We start from the raw sequence: 17,318 nt of genomic DNA on the forward strand, positions 1-17,318 counted from the left end.
TTGCTCTGCTCTGTCCGCCCCGTCTGCGGTTTTCGCTTTGCTCTGCTCTGTCCGCCCCGTCTGCGGTTTTCGCTTTGCTCTGCTCTGTCCGCCCCGTTTGCGGTTTTCGCTTTGCTCTGCTCTGTCCGACCCGTCTGCGGTTTTCGCTTTGCTCAGCTCTGTCCGCCGCGTCTGCGGTTTTCGCTTTGCTCAGCTCTGTCTGCCACGTCTGCGGTTTTCGCTTTGCTCAGCTCTGTCCGCCGCGTCTGCGGTTTTCGCTTTGCTCAGCTCTGTCCGCCGTGTCTGCGGTTTTCGCTTTGCTCAGCTTTGTCCACCGCGTCTGCGGTTTTCGCTTTGCTCAGCTCTGTCCACCGCGTCTGCGGTTTTCGCTTTGCTCAGCTCTGTCTACCGCGTCTGTGGTTTCGAATTTGTCTCCCAGTCTGTACTGGACCCTACCAAGCCTGTGCTCTAGTCTGCCTGTTCCTGTATTCCCCGGTGTGGGTCAACAGCCGTGTCCGGAGTCTGACCTGGAGTAGACCCTGGTTCCTCTGCTCGGTTCCTCCCTGGTGCACTGGCGTCGTATGCCTTCGTGCGACCTTGGTCGGATCGGGCAGATACTTAGTTACGCCCCTCCAGGCACTCTCCGGTTCATGGCACAGTGGAATCACTACATAAACACGCACACGCCAGTCAGTCCGGGCGTGTGCATAACAGATTGCGTATCATTGTATTTATATATACGTTTATAAGATATATATATATATATTAATTAGTAAATTAGAACTTCATATAAATAAATTTAAGTAGCAATATTTTGAATTACATTAGAACCAACCAATATATGTATAAGATATTTAAATAATTCTGTTTCTGTATAAATTTGATATTTAATTTTATTTTCTTATATTTCCTTAGAGTTTTCATTCCAAAGCAGGATTTGATCAAAGAATTCTAAAATGGATTTATTTCTTTATTCACACAGGAAGTGAAAAAATTGCATGATTTTATGTGTATAACATTTTAAAATAATAACAATATATCTAGTTGAACTATAATATATATGTAATACTTATTAATTCTTTTGTGTTGCTAATATTTTCTGTGCATGAAGTGTTCGTGTAAATTAAAGTAGCTTTACAGCATGACGTGTGACAGCTGTGGCCTTTGAACTTTGAGCTAATAGTATAGGATCCCATTCATTCTATTTTCAACTGATGTAACTTAAGACCGGGCAGCCAGTGAAAAAAGAATCTAAGACAAGAGTTTTTTCAAGTGTCTGAAATTCCAGTGACTTACTCTCATATTATATAATATGTACTTGGGGAATAGTCAAAGAAATATAAAGATATTCAATTGATATGGCAATGCGCATTAATAAATTGGGATACAACAATTTTGGGTTAAATATATATATATATATCTAAAACTTCATATGTGGAATGTTTGAGTTGAACAGATCTGTGAATGTCAGAGTGAAGGTGACAGATGAGTATATCAGCAGCTGCTAAGTGTGATTGATGTGACAGAGGCCTCGTATGTTTGTATGTTTGAAAAAAAAAATGTTTCTTTATGTGAAGGTACAAAAATATATTTAATTTTGAGGAAAATATAATACATAATTAGGTATTAACTACATATATATATTTCTATATTTCTTTAATAATTATTATTTCTTGATTTAACTAATAGTGGATAAGGGCAACCACACATCAAAATGGTTTACAAAGCAAATTTATATTTAGAATAATTTTCCACATGATAATATTCTTGAATAACTATAATATTATTTTTAATGGTTACCTAAATAGGTACACACATCTCTTTAGTCAAATCTATGCTACTCATCGATATGAAATTTATGCACAATATTTCTAGAAGAATAATTATTTTTAATTTGGTTCTGATATATACCTAAATTTTATAAAATAATATTTTTGGTATTAAGGGGGAAAATGTGTTTTTGATCCTGATTACATAATCACTTATGATCAATACTTATTTTCCACACATTTTAATAAAGAAGAAATAATAATAAGGTACTATGGTATAATTAAGAAGGGTATTACATGCAAAGTTGCATAATTTAATATTTTTTGATGGTACAAGGTTATGACAAATATGAAATCATCCAAATAATGGAGATATAAGGGTATTTTTTATGGAGAATATAATTACTCTGCATTTGTTATTAAAATTTAAAGGCCTTATTTTTATTTTTATTCTTATTTTTACTCTTAATTTTATTTTTCATTTTTAAAATTTTATTCTTACTTTATACTTCTTATTTTTCTATTTTTTTATTTTTTAATTCTCATTTGATTTTATTTGAGTTCAATATCTCAATTGAGAAAACACATTAATATTTAATAAAGTAATGTCTAATACAAGAGTATTGCTTCATTAAATATATATTGCTAAGGAAAAAAATGTTTACATTTTCTGAGTAAACACAACAATTCTTTCATTCATTTATTCATTCATTCATTCATACATTCATATATTTATTCATTTTGGTTCAGGAGTATGCATTCTTTGATATTATTGGTTTAATAAAGATATAAAAACTTGTTTTTTCAAAATACACTGACACCTATGGGTTGGAAAAGGTAATTACACCTATGACATAAAAATGTTCTATCATGTGGAGAACGTGATTGATAATGAATTATTATCTATTATTATTTATTATTCCAAACATAATTTATTTTAATATTTTGATAATAATTAGATGGATATTACTGATTGCTATGGTACGCTGTGATATTATAGGTTAGGAAAAACTGCCAAATTTGGTATCAGATTAGGGAATAAAGACTTCAATCAAGACATCGCAATTATGAATTCTATCTTAATAATGACTCTTAATTTTTATAAATCAAAGAGATTCTCAAAAGTTACAAGAAGAAGCAACTGATATCCGGACGTCTCAGAAGGTAACAGGTGTGAATGCTGAGTGTTATAATAGACTGTGTCCATTACATACAATACAATTCACACCACTGATCACCAGGACGGCAGAGGACGATGATCCTATATGTACTGTGTTGTGTTCAAGTTTCATCACGTTCCAGTGGTTCCTTATCACCTGCAACGCTTCAATGAAAGCTGGTGAACAGGTAATACCTGGCATATGTGTCCTGTATATAAAGGACTGAGTACTGGTTATGGTGCTATATAAAGCAGGAAAGTGGCAAGTTAACCCTTGCTTTACTGACCAAAGACGTCACATCTGTTCCAAAAGTGACACGAGACCAGTGCGGACACACGGAAGATTCCAAAGACGATCCAACGTAAGTCCAGGTGACACTGCACAGATATTAAAGCTACATTTCATCCATGGACTTTGTTTTCTTATCAACTGACACACATGATCTTTCTAATAAAGAGTACAGTTTATGGACTGAACAATAATGAGCACAATTATGGACTGTACAATATCTACATGCTGTAATTTATTTCAAAGGAGTTTTCATCTAAAGACTGTGTTATAAAAGAACAAAGAAGAAGACGAGACGACGACCCGATGACATCAGATGATGACGATTGAACCCGCGATTGCTTCAATTTAGATATAGGGAAGTATAATTATACATGTTAAATGAATATTAGTCACGGCTTACCATAACATGAATTCACATCATTATATAACAATAATCCGATATTGATACTATTATTACTATTATTATTATTATGGAAATTTAATGATATTTCCAAGGAAGAAGGAAAGAAAAAATAATTGATGAATGTATCTTCTTTTGAGATATTTCAGTTAAAGTCCTTTTATTCTCAAAAAGGGGGAAATGTTAAATGGTTAATTATGGAAATTCATTTGGAATGTTAATCGATAATCATTTTTCTGAGTTCTATGCCTCAGCCATCGTGTCTAGTTGACATGCGCTATTTGTGTGTGTATTTTTGGTTCACTACCATATGTAGAACAGGTGTCCATACGACTGGCTATAAAAGCCCATGGTACAGAAAGGGGGGGCTCTCTTGCTCTGCCCACCCCACAAGACACAGAATCTTCATGCTGAGAAGCAGATGACATGTAGGCCTGGACACATGCTGGACAAAGACATGATTTACCAGCCAGGATCCAAGGAAAGATGGGTGAATCTCAACAATTAAACAATTAAGCTAATTATGGACAAATGAACAATTACTTTATAACTAATTATTGTATGTACCTGCTGCAATCTGATTCTTTTTAATGGACAATCCAAGAATAAATAGATACATTTTTTTATAAGAATATCGTGATATTGATACTTTGAGAAGTCCTCAGTAGAGAAAAATAATACAGGAAGAGTATTATTTTACAGTCTCCCATCCAAGTACTAACCAGGCCCAACCCTGCTTAGCTTCCAAAATCAGATGAAATCGGGAATGTTCAGGGTGGTGTAGCCGTAGGCAGAGACAAGCCTCTCACTTGCTGCTTTTCTACTTTGACGTCTGGCTGCCGGCTGCCCTTTCCAGTGCTCAGCAAGACCAGGTCCTTTTGTGCTTTTCCTTCTCTTCAATTTTTTTGCTGGCTTCCTTAAAAGGTCTTGGAGACACAACGCCCCTCTCAGGGCCGCTGAGCTCACTGATCGGCTGCAGCGCTGTAGACGGAACGTCAGCTTCACGGCCAATGCCACAGGCTGGGAGCAGAGGCGAGACTCACCGGTAGACCCGGGTAGGTTGAGTAGAGCGCGGTTAGTTGCTTTCTAATAGCCTGCAGCCGGGGATTAACTTTTAATGAAAGGGAACAATCCCTTTGACTGTCTGCAGCGCGCCACACCTAGGAAGCGCACTCTCACACACAAGCCAGCATGCACACGTGCTCGCACGTGACAACACCCCCTATCTGCCCCTACAACCTCTCCGTCACCATGCGTCAGTCTCTCCTGCCTGTTTTATGATTTCAGGGCCCTAGCAGGAATCACCCCCTCCCCTCCCCAATTCCTTCCGCACCTTCCTTGCACTGAGGTTAGCTCTTTGTCAGCCGTCTGGCTTGGTTACAAAAACTTCTTTGCAGAGAAACATGTTACTTCTGCTGGCCCTCGCTAGGCGGCCGGCATCCAAAGCCTTCCCTGGGCACCTGCTGAAAGCCTGGCCCCTTCACGGCCCCGGGTGCTTTTAACGCCATCATTTCCGCACGGCGAGCTGTGGAGTCAATAAGCACTCCTAGCCGTGGCAAGGAGCTCGGTGTCAGGCCTGCGTGAAGGCGGCGGGGTAGCGTACTTAGCTGCCAACTGGCTCAGAGGCCTTGGGGCTTCCATCATCTAAGTTACTTAAGGTCGGTGTCCGGCAAGGCGCCGTTCCATGCTAGCCGAGCTGGACAGTAGGGCAAAATGTCATCAAAATGGTCTACAGCACCCAGTGTTCCCAGGAGGTCTCCCATCCAAGTACTGTCCGAGCCCAGCCCTGCTTTGCTTCTGAGATCAGATGAGATCAGGCATATCCAAGGTGGTATGGCCAGTAGAAGCTGCTCGATCCATCGCCCGGCCAGCCTTTCTCAGGATCGCTTGGTGGCGAGCAATCTGGCCGTGACGGGGCGGGCTCTGAAGGGTCCATGCAAAGTCTGTGCCGTCCCTACAGGTGTGGTTTGTTTAGCAGTGATTCACCCGCCGCATCAGGTGTCTTCAAAAATGTCTCGGCGCAGGGTCTCCTGCAGGCTAAACCCTTCATTGCGGTAATGTGACAGAAAGAGCAAGCTGGACCCGTAACTTGGGGGCGGAGCGAGACGTCCAGGGGTGAATGAAGGAAGAGGGTGAGATGGTTGCCAGTGACTTTGAGCTGCTCTTCAGGGGGGAGGGTCGTGTTGCCTGCAAAGGTCTTCTGCTTGGGGTTACCGGTGGTTGCCTCCAGCCACGGGGGAGACGCTGGTCCTGGTGAAAAGGAGCCTAGTATTAAAAGTAAAGAAGCAACAATGCTGGAGGCCCACGGTGATCAGAAGGATGCTGGTATTTTGCAGAGATGAAATAGCGCAAGAGAGAAAGCAAATGAGAAAACGAAAAGAGAATGAATGTGTGCACTTGTGAAAGGGAATGGAAAAAAGGCATAGAAGAGAGTGCCCCCTGCTGGTGGAAGGAAGGAAAAAGCAAAAGCCTACAGCACCTGGTATTCCCAGGTGGTCTCCCATCCAAGTACTAACGAGGCCCAACCCTGCTTAGCTTTTTAGATCAGACGAGATTGGGCGTGTTCAGGGTGGTGTGGCCGTAGGCAGAGACTAGCCTCTCACTTGCTGCTTTTCTACTTTGACGTCTGGCTGCCGGCTGCCCTTTCCAGTGCTCAGCAAGACCTGGTCCTTTTGTGCTTTCCCTTCTCTTCAATTTTTTTGCTGGCTTCCTTAAAAGGTCTTGTAGACACAACGCCCCACTCAGAGCCGCTGAGCTCACTGATCGGCTGCAGCGCTGTCGACGGAACGTCAGCTTCACGGCCAATGCCACAGGCCGGTAGCAGAGGCGAGACTCACCGGTAGACTCGGGTAGGGTGAGTAGAGCGCGGTTAGTTGCTTTCTAATAGGCTGCAGCCGGGGATTAACTTTTAATGAAAGGGAACAATCCCTTTGACTGTCTGCAGCGCGCCACACCTAGGAAGCGCACTCTCACACACAAGCCAGCATGCACACGCTGCCCCGACAACCTCTCCGTCACCATGTGTGTCACCCTGGCCTTGATGCCACAAAATGTATTAAAGCTGTGTCTGAGAGCAAGGGGGAGGTTCTCTGGTCAGGGGAACATTAGCATGCAATGCCTCCTGTCTCAGGCCAGTAGGGGGAGCAGGCTGCCCCTATAAAAGCTGGTGCTGGGGGCAGGGTTAGAGAGAACTGGATTGCCTGTCTCAGCTCTGAGACGTGTCCCAGAGTGGAGCAGGGACAGAAAGTTGATTGCACCTAAGAGGAAGTGTGGCAGGAGGAGAGCCACAAGCCAGAGACAAGAGGCAAAGAGAGCCTGTCTTGGCAGAGAAAAGACTTAATTTTACCAGACTTTGGTGTCTGAGGCTGGAAGGATTCCACATCCCCCAGCAGAGAACCAGTCCGCAAGGGACTGTACATTCCTTGGCCTAAGAAGCCTGGAGGCCCTGCCACAACCGAAGGGACCAGTAAAGCCGTACAAGGCTGGGAGCAGAAAGGAATCCACGTCGCAGGCCATACAGGCGAGAATACACGGAAAGCTCGGAAACGTGGGCTGTTACCCTATCAGGAGGAGATAGCCAGAAGGAGCTCAGAAAGCACAGTAGGCCTACACCCTCACCCTGACCAGGGCCAATTTCCCCGTTGCTCTCAGACGTCCAGGTCCCCTCCTAGCCGGGACTGTTTATGGGTCAGTTTACCTGTTGTAGTAAAGACCCTGGACTGCAACTTGTTGTCTGTGTGCTCCTTGCTCCTCCCGCACTATCAGCACTGGGATTCTCACTACCATCACTCCCACCATCCATTATACTGCGCTGGGGCCACACTCTTCCCGTGGGGAGTCACACTACCCTAGCTGCACACCTCATCAGCCCCAGCGGTCTGCATGCAGCGGCGGTTCCTAATAACCGCAATCCACGGGTGGCGTAGTCGGACATTATCAGCAGAACATAGCAGACTACCATTGGCCTGACCACCCTGAGCCACGGAACCGGGTCTCCACTACTACCCCCATCGTCTCCCTATTGCCCGGATCCGAGTGCCCCACGGCCCAGGGGGCGAGTCAGCTTTGGCGTAGTCGGCAGGATTTCGTGCCCGCAACCACCGGGTACTGCGTGCCTGAAAAAGACTTTTGTAAACTTACCTGTGGCGAAGTTTCCCGCCATCCGGAGCCGATTCCCGCCATCGGACGCCATCTTGGACCGTTTCCCGCCGTCTTCTGCCTTCTTCCCGCCATCCGCAGCTGCTTCCCGCCATCGGACGCCATCTTCAGGACGCCGCGCGGGAAGAAGAGGGGCGTGGACGTCAAAACCGCGCGAGATCCGAAGCTCCGCCCCACGCTCCGACGCTGCGCAAGGTCCTGGAAGGGAGAGAGAGCGACGCTGACGTCATCAGGACGCGACGCCAGGTCCTCGTCCATAGCAGCAGCAGCGGAGCCGCGGCCTACAGAAGAGGATCGCTGGAAGGTAGGCCACGCTTAACTAGGTGGGAGGAAGATGTCAGACACAGAGGCGCCCACTACCACCAACGCAGCTGCAGCAGCAGTGATGCCCTTTTCCCTGCCCTACATCCCTGGAGCGGCCTGGCTGCCCAAATACTCAGGGGAGCCCCATGCCCTAACTGACTTTAAGGAAAGACTATACAGTTTGTTCCAGGTTTACCCCCTGACAGAGGAGCAGAAGGTCAGCATATTGACAGGGCAGTTAACTGGCGCAGCCCAAAGGGAGGTAAAATCATGGCCCACTGAGGAGAAAAGGACTGTGAAGGGTATCCTGGCCCGGCTGTGGGGTACCTTTGATAAACGTACCTCCGCTGAGATTAAAATGAGGTTCTATGGATGTAGGCAGCATGCACAGGACAGCATTAGAGACTATGCCCTAAATCTGCAGGAAGCCTTGAGGGCTATTCAACAAACTGACCCTGGCAGTGTGCAGGAAACCGATAAGCTGCTAACAGAACAATTTATAGAAGGTCTGCTATCTAGCGCCCACAGGGCCCAACTGCGCCTCATGTTCTTTCAGAACCCCGACCTGACCTTTGCCCAATTTAAGGACAGGGCCATAAGGGTGCCCCGTGAATCTGCAACCAGTGGCGCTATAAACCCCCGCGCCCTGCTATCACCTACCACCAGGAGGCGGCGCCCTCCTCTATGGACTCCGTGGAGGCTGATGCACAGGCCCTGAACCAAGCCCCGTCGAAAGGCCTGCACCACCAAGTCCAGGAGCTAACCAGGAGCGTCGTGGCGTTGACCAGAACCGTCCAGGCATTGCAAGTGGACCCGTCAAGACCCATCGAGCTGGCTTCAAGTCCGGAGGATGTCCCGTGGCGTCGACAGAGGAGGATCCCGTCATTCCGAGGGAGGCCCACAGACCGCTACGCAGGGGATGGACAGCCCATTTGCCGTCGATGCAACCAGCCCGGACACATTTCCAGGTACTGTAATTTAAACGGGTCCAACCTGGGGCAGAGGGCCGACCCCCAGGCATAAGATCACCAGGCCCTTATAATTGGCGTGATAAGTACGTTGGGGGGCACCCGGTTTTACCCGTGGTGCTGGACGGTATCCCCATGAGCGCCTTGCTGGATACTGGGTCGCAAGTAACCACAATCCCTTATGTACTTTTTAAGCAGTATTGGACTGATGCTAATATCACACGGTATCCAGACAGTAACTTGAGCATCATCGCCAGTAATGGCTTACCCGTGCCGCAGATGGGGTTCAAGGAGATGACCATTAAAATTGGTAAAGTTGAACTGCCGGCACAGGGAGTGATTATTGTGGACATTGACGGTCATGAAAGTCACCCTAAAATAACTGTGGGTACTAACATAATTGAAAATTGTCTTTCAGAGGTAATTGTAATTCTACAACAGGTGGCGGTGAATGCTAGTTCCTGCCAACAGAGGGTCCTCAACAAGGAGATAAAAGCCCTGATGAGACGGCAGCAGGTAGAACTGTCTGGTGGTGAGATCGGTAGCGTAAGACTGTGTGACCCATTCCCCATTTCCATGCCTCCCAAAAGTGAAATGATGATCTGGTGTCGGACTGCAATCGGGTTGAGAGGTAGAGACTACCAAGCCATGGTAGAACCCGTGTACTCAGACAGCAGGCCCACCATTTTGACAGCCCGGGGGGTGGTTGATGTCCGTCATGGGAGGGTGGCCGTCCGCATCCTCAACATTGGGGAGAGGGAAGTACACTTACCCAGGTACGCTACACTCGCCAAACTGTTTGTTGTCGAACACCAAGCTATCAGGGCCGTGGAACCCTTGCCTCCATCTCCTCAGGCGGAGGGTAATGGCTCCCAGAAACAAAAGGAGGACTGGTGCCAGAAACTCCATGTGGGTGCTGACTCCACTCCCCTGCACCAAAAACAAGGAGTCTACCGGGTGGTACAGGAGTACGAGAGAGTCTTTAGTAAGCACCCGCTGGACTTCGGCAGAGTAAAGGGGATAGAACACCACATCCCCACAGGGAGCCACCCACCAATAAAAGAGAGACACAGGCCTGTACCCCCTGCACATTATCAGAACGCCAAGGGCATGCTAAGAGAGATGAAGGAAGCTGGGGTCATTAGAGATAGCTGTAGCCCCTGGGCAGCCCCCTTGGTTCTGGTGAAAAAGAAAGACGGCACCATGAGAATGTGCGTGGACTATAGACAAATCAACCGTATCACCCACAAAGACACATACCCGCTGCCTAGAATAGAGGAGTCTTTAGCCGCACTAAAATCTGCTAACTTCTTTTCTACTTTGGACCTTACTAGCGGGTACTGGCAGGTTCTTGTGGCAGAGGCTGACAAGGAGAAGACCGCCTTCACCACCCCGATGGGACTGAGCGAGTTCAACTGTATGCCTTTCGGGCTCTGCAACGCACCAGGGACCTTCCAGCGGCTGATGGAATGCTGTCTAGGGCACCAAAACTTCAATACGGTCCTCCTTTACCTGGACGACGTGATCGTCTATTCGAAGACCTACGAGGACCATCTAAAGCACCTGGCCGAGGTGTTCGAAGCCCTGGCAGGCTATGGCCTGAAGGTGAAACCATGGAAGTGTCACCTGCTGAAACCAAAGGTCCAGTACCTAGGGCACGTGGTAAGCGCGGAAGGAGTGGCCCCCGACCCTGACAAAGTCACGGCAATCAAGAGCTGGCCAAGCCCCTCGAACATCAAAGAGGTGAGACAGTTTCTCGGGTTGGTAGGCTACTACCGAAGGTTCATCCCCGGGTTCACTAAGATGGCAGCTCCTATGCAGGACCTCCTGATCGGACAGTCTAAGTCCCGAAGTCAAAAGCCACCCTTCAAGTGGGATAAACCGGAAGAGGAGTCCTTCCGCCAGCTAAAGATGGCCCTCACGGGGGATGAGATCCTGGCCTACCCTGATTACGGCCAGCCTTTCATTCTCCACACAGATGCCAGTAATGTGGGACTGGGAGCCGTACTGTCCCAAAACCAACAGGGCAGAGAACGGGTGATCGCATACGCCAGTCGGAAGCTGAGGCCCACCGAGATGAACCCGGAGAATTACAGCTCCTTCAAGCTAGATTTCTTGGCGGTGGTGTGGACCGTGACGGAGCGCTTCAAGCATTACCTGGCCTCCGCAAAGTTCACCGTGTACACGGACAACAACCCGTTGACACACCTGGACAATGCAAGACTGGGTGCCCTGGAACAGCGGTGGATGGCCCGTCTCTCCAACTATGACTTCGTGATCAAGTACCGGGCAGGCAAAACCAACGCCAACGCGGACGCCCTATCAAGAATGCCTCACTTACCTGAAGGTGACGAAGACCCAGAAGAGCTGGAGGAGGTAGAACTCCCCGCGTTTCACCGGTATGGAGCCGCTCAACACTCTCACCGCCTGAAGGAGGACTATCTAACAACTGTGATGATGAATCCCCTACCTCACCACAGCTGGGCCGAGACCCAAGATAGTGACCCTGCAGTCCGCCTGGTGAAAGATCTGCTGACCCGGGAAGACGCCCGCCTAGATCCTGATGCCCCAGAGGAAGCCAAGCAGCTAAGGAAGGAGAAGAGCAAGCTGTTCCTCTACGAAGGCAAGTTGTGCAGAAGGATTGTCAACCACCGGACGCACGAGCTGACCTGGCAAGTCGTGGTCCCAAGGCGAGATGCAGCTATGGTCCTGGGGGCTTTCCATGACAGAGCGGGACACTTCGGTTGGAAGAAACTGGAGTTCCTACTAAGAGGAAGGTTCTTTTGGGTCGGCATGAGAGGAGCTGTAGAAAAATGGTGCAGAGACTGTGGCCCTTGTCACCTGAGGAGGAAGGACCGCACCAGCCAGAAGACACCCTTGAGGCCCATCGTCACCAAGCAGCCTCTTGAGCTGGTAGCTCTGGACCATGTCAAATTGGCTCCCAGCCGGTCAGGATACATCTATGCCCTGACAATCGTGGACCACTATTCCCGTTTTCTAGTGGTGGTCCCGGTAAAGGACTTGACAGCCCAAACAGCGGCCAGAGCCTTCCAGCAATACTTCTGCCGTCCACACGGGTATCCGGAACAGGTCCTGACAGACCAGGGTCCAGCGTTCGAGGCTGAAATCTTCCAGGAGTTCTGCAACCTCTATGGCTGTAAGAAAATTCGGACAACGCCTTACCATCCACAAACCAACGGGATGTGTGAGAAGATGAACAATATAGTCATTGATCTCCTGAAGACGTTGCCCCTGGAGGAACGCAGCCTGTGGCCAGAAAAACTGCCGGACCTGATAGACCTATACAACAATATCCCGGTGAATGCTACCAACTGCACCCCGGCTTACCTGATGCGAGCCAGACCGGGTAAGCTGCCCGTAGACCTGGAGATGGAAGTCCTAATACCTGAGGACACCTCCCCGGATGCGGACTGGAATACGGAAAGGCAACTGCAGTACAAGAAGGTACAGGAGAGTGTGGAGAAGAGCCTGGCCCAGGTGAGAGAGAAGCAAGAAAGACTCTTCAATCAACACGCCCCTGCTGGTCCCCTAGAACCTGGTGAGCAAGTCCTAAAGCGAAAAAGAAGGCTACATAAGTTGGACGACCAGTGGGAAAGGGAACCCTACACCGTACTGCAGTCTGACCACGACAACCCAAAGGTGTGCGTAATCACCAAGGACGGAGGAGAAACCACTAGTGTCGTCTCCAGAGACCACCTCAAAAGGTGCCCCGAGCAACTCCGTAGTGCAGAAGAGGATCAGAGTGACCTTGAACCCGCAGAGGACAAGGAAGAAATGATCAGCACCATTCTCGGAGAGGTCCCTCAGTCCTGGACTCGCATAAATGATGCCATAGTGGTACCCGTCCTGCATTTCCTGCAACCGGCCCAGCAACAACCAACACCAGAGCCGGAAGGTGAAGAGGAGCCAGCAGTTTCAGAGGCAGAAGAGCCTGTACCAGCAGCCCAGGAGAGTCAACCCTCTGCTGACAGTGAGCCTGCCATGCCTGCGGTAAGCCAAAGAACCCGCAGACAGCTGCCTGCCCTACCTGTACACCCAGTTGGTAGCTGTACCCCTAACGCTAGTGGGGAAAGCCAGGTTGGTCCACCACCAGACAGTGGGTTAAGGAGGTCAACCAGGAGCACAAAGGGGCAGATACCCGCTCGCTGGAGAATATAGAGTGTACTAAGATTGTAAATAACCCTGTTGCCAAATGTTGAAATGTTTGCCAAGTTACCTGCATGTTTATTAATAGTGTATTTCAGTTTCTTGCAGCTACCGTAAGGACTCACAGGTTATGGACTTTTTATAACCGGGACCTTGTATGGAGTGCATTCTGAGCCTAACCCAGGAATGAACTAAGACTGTGAAGGCCTTGGGGTAGGACAGACCCCCACCTGGTTAAGGCTCCCGTTGTATTGGTGATATGGACACCCGGTCACAGGCCACACTGTGACCTTAAGAACTCAATTTGTGCGTCGTCTGTCTATTAATGTTTTATTGTTATGCATATTGTCTTGTTTATTGTTTAGTCCCGGAGTACTAAATTTCACTAGGGGGGAATGTGTCACCCTGGCCTGGATGCCACAAAATGTATTAAAGCTGTGTCTGAGAGCAAGGGGGAGGTTCTCTGGTCAGGGGAACATTAGCATGCAATGCCTCCTGTCTCAGGCCAGAAGGGGGAGCAGGCTGCCCCTATAAAAGCTGGTGCTGGGGGCAGGGTTAGAGAGAACTGGATTGCCTGTCTCAGCTCTGAGACGTGTCCCAGAGTGGAGCAGGGACAGAAAGTTGATTGCACCTAAGAGGAAGTGTTGCAGGAGGAGAGCCACAAGCCAGAGACAAGAGGCGAAGAGAGTCTGTCTTGGCAGAGAAAAGACTTAATTTTACCAGACTTTGGTGTCTGAGGCTGGAAGGATTCCACATCCCCCAGCAGAGAACCAGTCCGCAAGGGACTGTACATTCCTTGGCCTAAGAAGCCTGGAGGCCCTGCCACAACTGAAGAGACCAGTAAAGCCGTACAAGGCTGGGAGCAGAAAGGAACCCACGTCGCAGGCCATACAGGCGAGAATACACGGAAAGCTCGGAAACGTGGGCTGCTACCCTATCAGGAGGAGATAGCCAGAAGGAGCGCAGAAAGCACGGTAGGCCTACACCCTCACCCTGACCAGGGCCAATTTCCCCATTGCTCTCAGACGTCCAGGTCCCCTCCTAGCCGGGACTGTTTATGGGTCAGTTTACCTGTTGTAGTAAAGACCCTGGACTGCAACTTGTTGTCTGTGTGCTCCTTGCTCCTCCCGCAGTATCAGCACTGGGATTCTCACTACCATCACTCCCACCATCCATTATACTGCCCTGGGGCCGCACTCTTCCCGCGGGGAGTCACACTACCCTAGCTGCACACCTCATCAGCCCCAGCGGTCTGCATGCAGCAGCGGTTCCTAATAACCGGAATCCACGGGTGGCGTAGTCGGACATTATTAGCAGAACGTAGCAGACTACCATTGGCCTGACCACCCTGAGCCACGGAACCGGGTCGCCACTACTACCCCCATCGTCTCCCTATTGCCCGGATCCGAGTGCCCCACGGCCCAGGGGGTGAGTCATATGCATCAGACTCTCCTGCCTGTTTTATGATTTCAGGGCCCTATCAGGAATCACCCCCCCCTCCCCAATTCCTTCTGCACCTTCCTTGCCTTCCTTGCACTGAGGTTAGCTCTTTCGCAGCCGTCTGGCTTGGTTACACAAGCTTCTTTGCAGAGATACATGTTACTTCTGCTGGCCCTCGCTAGGCGGCCGGCATCCAAAACCTTCCCTGGGCACCTGCTGAAAGCCTGGCCCCTTCACGGCCCCGGGTGCTTTTAAAGCCATCATTTCCACACGGCGAGCTGCGGAGTCAATAAGCACTCCTAGCCGTGACAAGGAGCTCGGTGTCAGGCCTGCGTGAAGGCGGCGGGGTAGCATACTTAGCTGCCAACTGGCTCAGAGGCCTTGGGGCTTCCATCATCTAAGTTACTTAAGGTCGGTGTCCGGCAAGGCGGCGTTCCATGCTAGCCGAGCTGGGCAGTAGGGCAAAACGTCATCAAAATGGTCTACAGCACCCGGTGTTCCCAGGAGGTCTCCCATCCAAGTACTGTCTGAGCCCAGCCCTGCTTTGCTTCCGAGATCAGACGTATCCAAGGTGGGATAGCCAGTAGACGCTGCTTGACCCATCGCCCGGCCAGCCTTTCTCAGGATCGCTTGATGGCGAGCAATCTGGCCGTGACAGGGCGGGCTCCGAAGGGTCCATGCAAAGGCTGTGCCGTCCCTACAGGTGTGGTTTGTTTAGCAGTGATTCACCCGCCGCATCAGGTGTCTTCAAAAATGTCTCGGCGCAGGGTCTGCTGCAGGCTAAACCCTTCATCGCGGCAATGTGACAGAAAGAGCAAGCTGGACCCGTAACTTGGGGGCGGAGCGAGACGTCCAGGGTTGAATGAAGGAAGAGGGTGAGATGGTTGCCAGTGACTTTGAGCTGCTCTTCAGGGGGGAGGGTCAGGTTGCCTGCAAAGGTCTCCTGCTTGGGGTTACCGGTTGTTGCCTCCAGCCACACGGGAGACGCTGGTCCTGGTGAAAAGGAGCCTAGTATTAAAAGTAAATAAGCAACAATGCTGGAGGCCCACGGTGATCAGAAGGATGTTGGTATTTTGCAGAGATGAAATAGCGCAAGAGAGAAAGCAAATGAAAAAAAGAAAAGAGAATGAATGTGTGCACTTGTGAAAGGGAATGGAAAAAAGGCATAGAGGGGAGTGCCCCCTGCTGGTGGAAGGAAGGTAAAAGCAAAAGCCTACTGCACCTGGTATTCCCAGGCAGTCTCCCATCCAAGTACTAACCAGGCTTGACCCTGCTTAACTTCCAAGATCAGATGAGATCGGGCGTGTTCAGGGTGGTGTGGCCATAGGCTGAAACAAGCCTCTCACTTGCTGCTTTTCTACTTTGACGTCTAGCTGCCGGCTGCCCTTTCCAGTGCTCAGCAAGACCAGGTCCTTTTGTGTTTACCCTTCTCTTCAATTTTTTTGCTGGCTTCCTGAAAAGGTCTTTTAGACACAACGCCCCACTCAGAGCCGCTGAGCTCACTGATGGGCTGCAGCGCTGTCGATGGAACGTCAGCTTCACGGCCAATGCCACAGGCTGGGAGCAGAGGCGAGACTCACCGGTAGACCCGGGTAGGGTGAGTAGAGCACGGTTAGTTGCTTTCTAATAGCCTGCAGCCGGGGATTAACTTTTAATGAAAGGGAACAATCCCTTTGACTGTCTGCAGCGCGCCACACCTAGGAAGCGCACTCTCACACATAAGCCAGCATGCACACGTGCTCGCACGTGACAACACCCCCTATCTGCCCCTACAACCTCTCCGTCACCATGCGTCAGACTCTCCTGCCTGTTTTTTGATTTCAGGGCCCTAGCAGGAATCACCCCCCCCTCCCCAATTCCTTCCGCACCTTCCTTGCCTTCCTTGCACTGAGGTTAGCTCTTTGTCAGCCGTCTGGCTTGGTTACACAAGCTTCTTTGCAGAGAAACATGTTACTTCTGCTGGCCCTCGCTAGGCGGCCGGCATCCAAAACCTTCCCTGGGCACCTGCTGAAAGCCTGGCCCCTTCACGGCCCCGGGTGCTTTTAACGCCATCATTTCCACACGGCGAGCTGCGGAGTCAATAAGCACTCCTAGCCGTGGCAAGGAGCTCGGTGTCAGGCCTGTGTGAAGGTGGCAGGGTAGCGTACTTAGCTGCCAACTGGCTCAGAGGCCTTGGGGCTTCCATCATCTAAGTTACTTAAGGTCGGTGTCCGGCAAGGCGCCGTTCCATGCTATCCGAGCTGGGCAGTAGGGCAAAACGTCATCAAAATGGTCTACAGCACCCGGTGTTCCCAGGAGGTATCCCATCCAAGTACTGTCCGAGCCCAGCCCTGCTTTGTTTCCGAGATCAGACGAGATCAGGCGTATCCAAGGTGGTATGGCCAGTAGACGCTGCTCGATCCATCACCCGGCCAGCCTTTCTCAGGATCGCTTGGTGGCGAGCAATCTGGCCGTGACGGGGCGGGCTCCGAAGGGTCCATGCAAAGGCTGTGCCGTCCCTACAGGTGTGGTTTATTTAGCAGTGATTCACCCGCCGCATCAGGTGTCTTCAAAAATGGCTCGGCGCAGGGTCTCCTGCAGGCTAAACCCTTCATCGCGGTAATGTGACAGAAAGAGCAAGCTGGACCCGTAACTTGGGGGCTGAGCGAGACGTCCAGGGGTGAATGAAGGAAGAGGGTGAGAT

At 49.7% G+C, this 17,318-nt stretch overlaps 4 pseudogenes; all 4 read right to left on the reverse strand.

Moving 5' to 3' along the window:
* Nucleotides 1-5,325: 5,325 nt before the first annotated feature.
* Nucleotides 5,326-5,445, reverse strand: LOC141267787 (5S ribosomal RNA; annotated as a pseudogene).
* Nucleotides 5,446-6,066: 621 nt separating this feature from the next.
* LOC141267669 (5S ribosomal RNA) lies at nt 6,067-6,185 on the reverse strand (annotated as a pseudogene).
* Nucleotides 6,186-15,845: 9,660 nt separating this feature from the next.
* On the reverse strand, nt 15,846-15,964 carry LOC141267550 (5S ribosomal RNA; annotated as a pseudogene).
* A 941-nt stretch (nt 15,965-16,905) lies between these two features.
* LOC141268153 (5S ribosomal RNA) lies at nt 16,906-17,025 on the reverse strand (annotated as a pseudogene).
* Between the last annotated feature and the right edge of the window lie 293 nt (nt 17,026-17,318).

This window comes from Phyllobates terribilis, unplaced genomic scaffold, assembly GCF_046119375.1.
Source record: "Phyllobates terribilis strain yellow unplaced genomic scaffold, ASM4611937v1 Scaffold_4__5_contigs__length_816908805, whole genome shotgun sequence".
NCBI lineage: Eukaryota > Metazoa > Chordata > Amphibia > Anura > Dendrobatidae > Phyllobates > Phyllobates terribilis.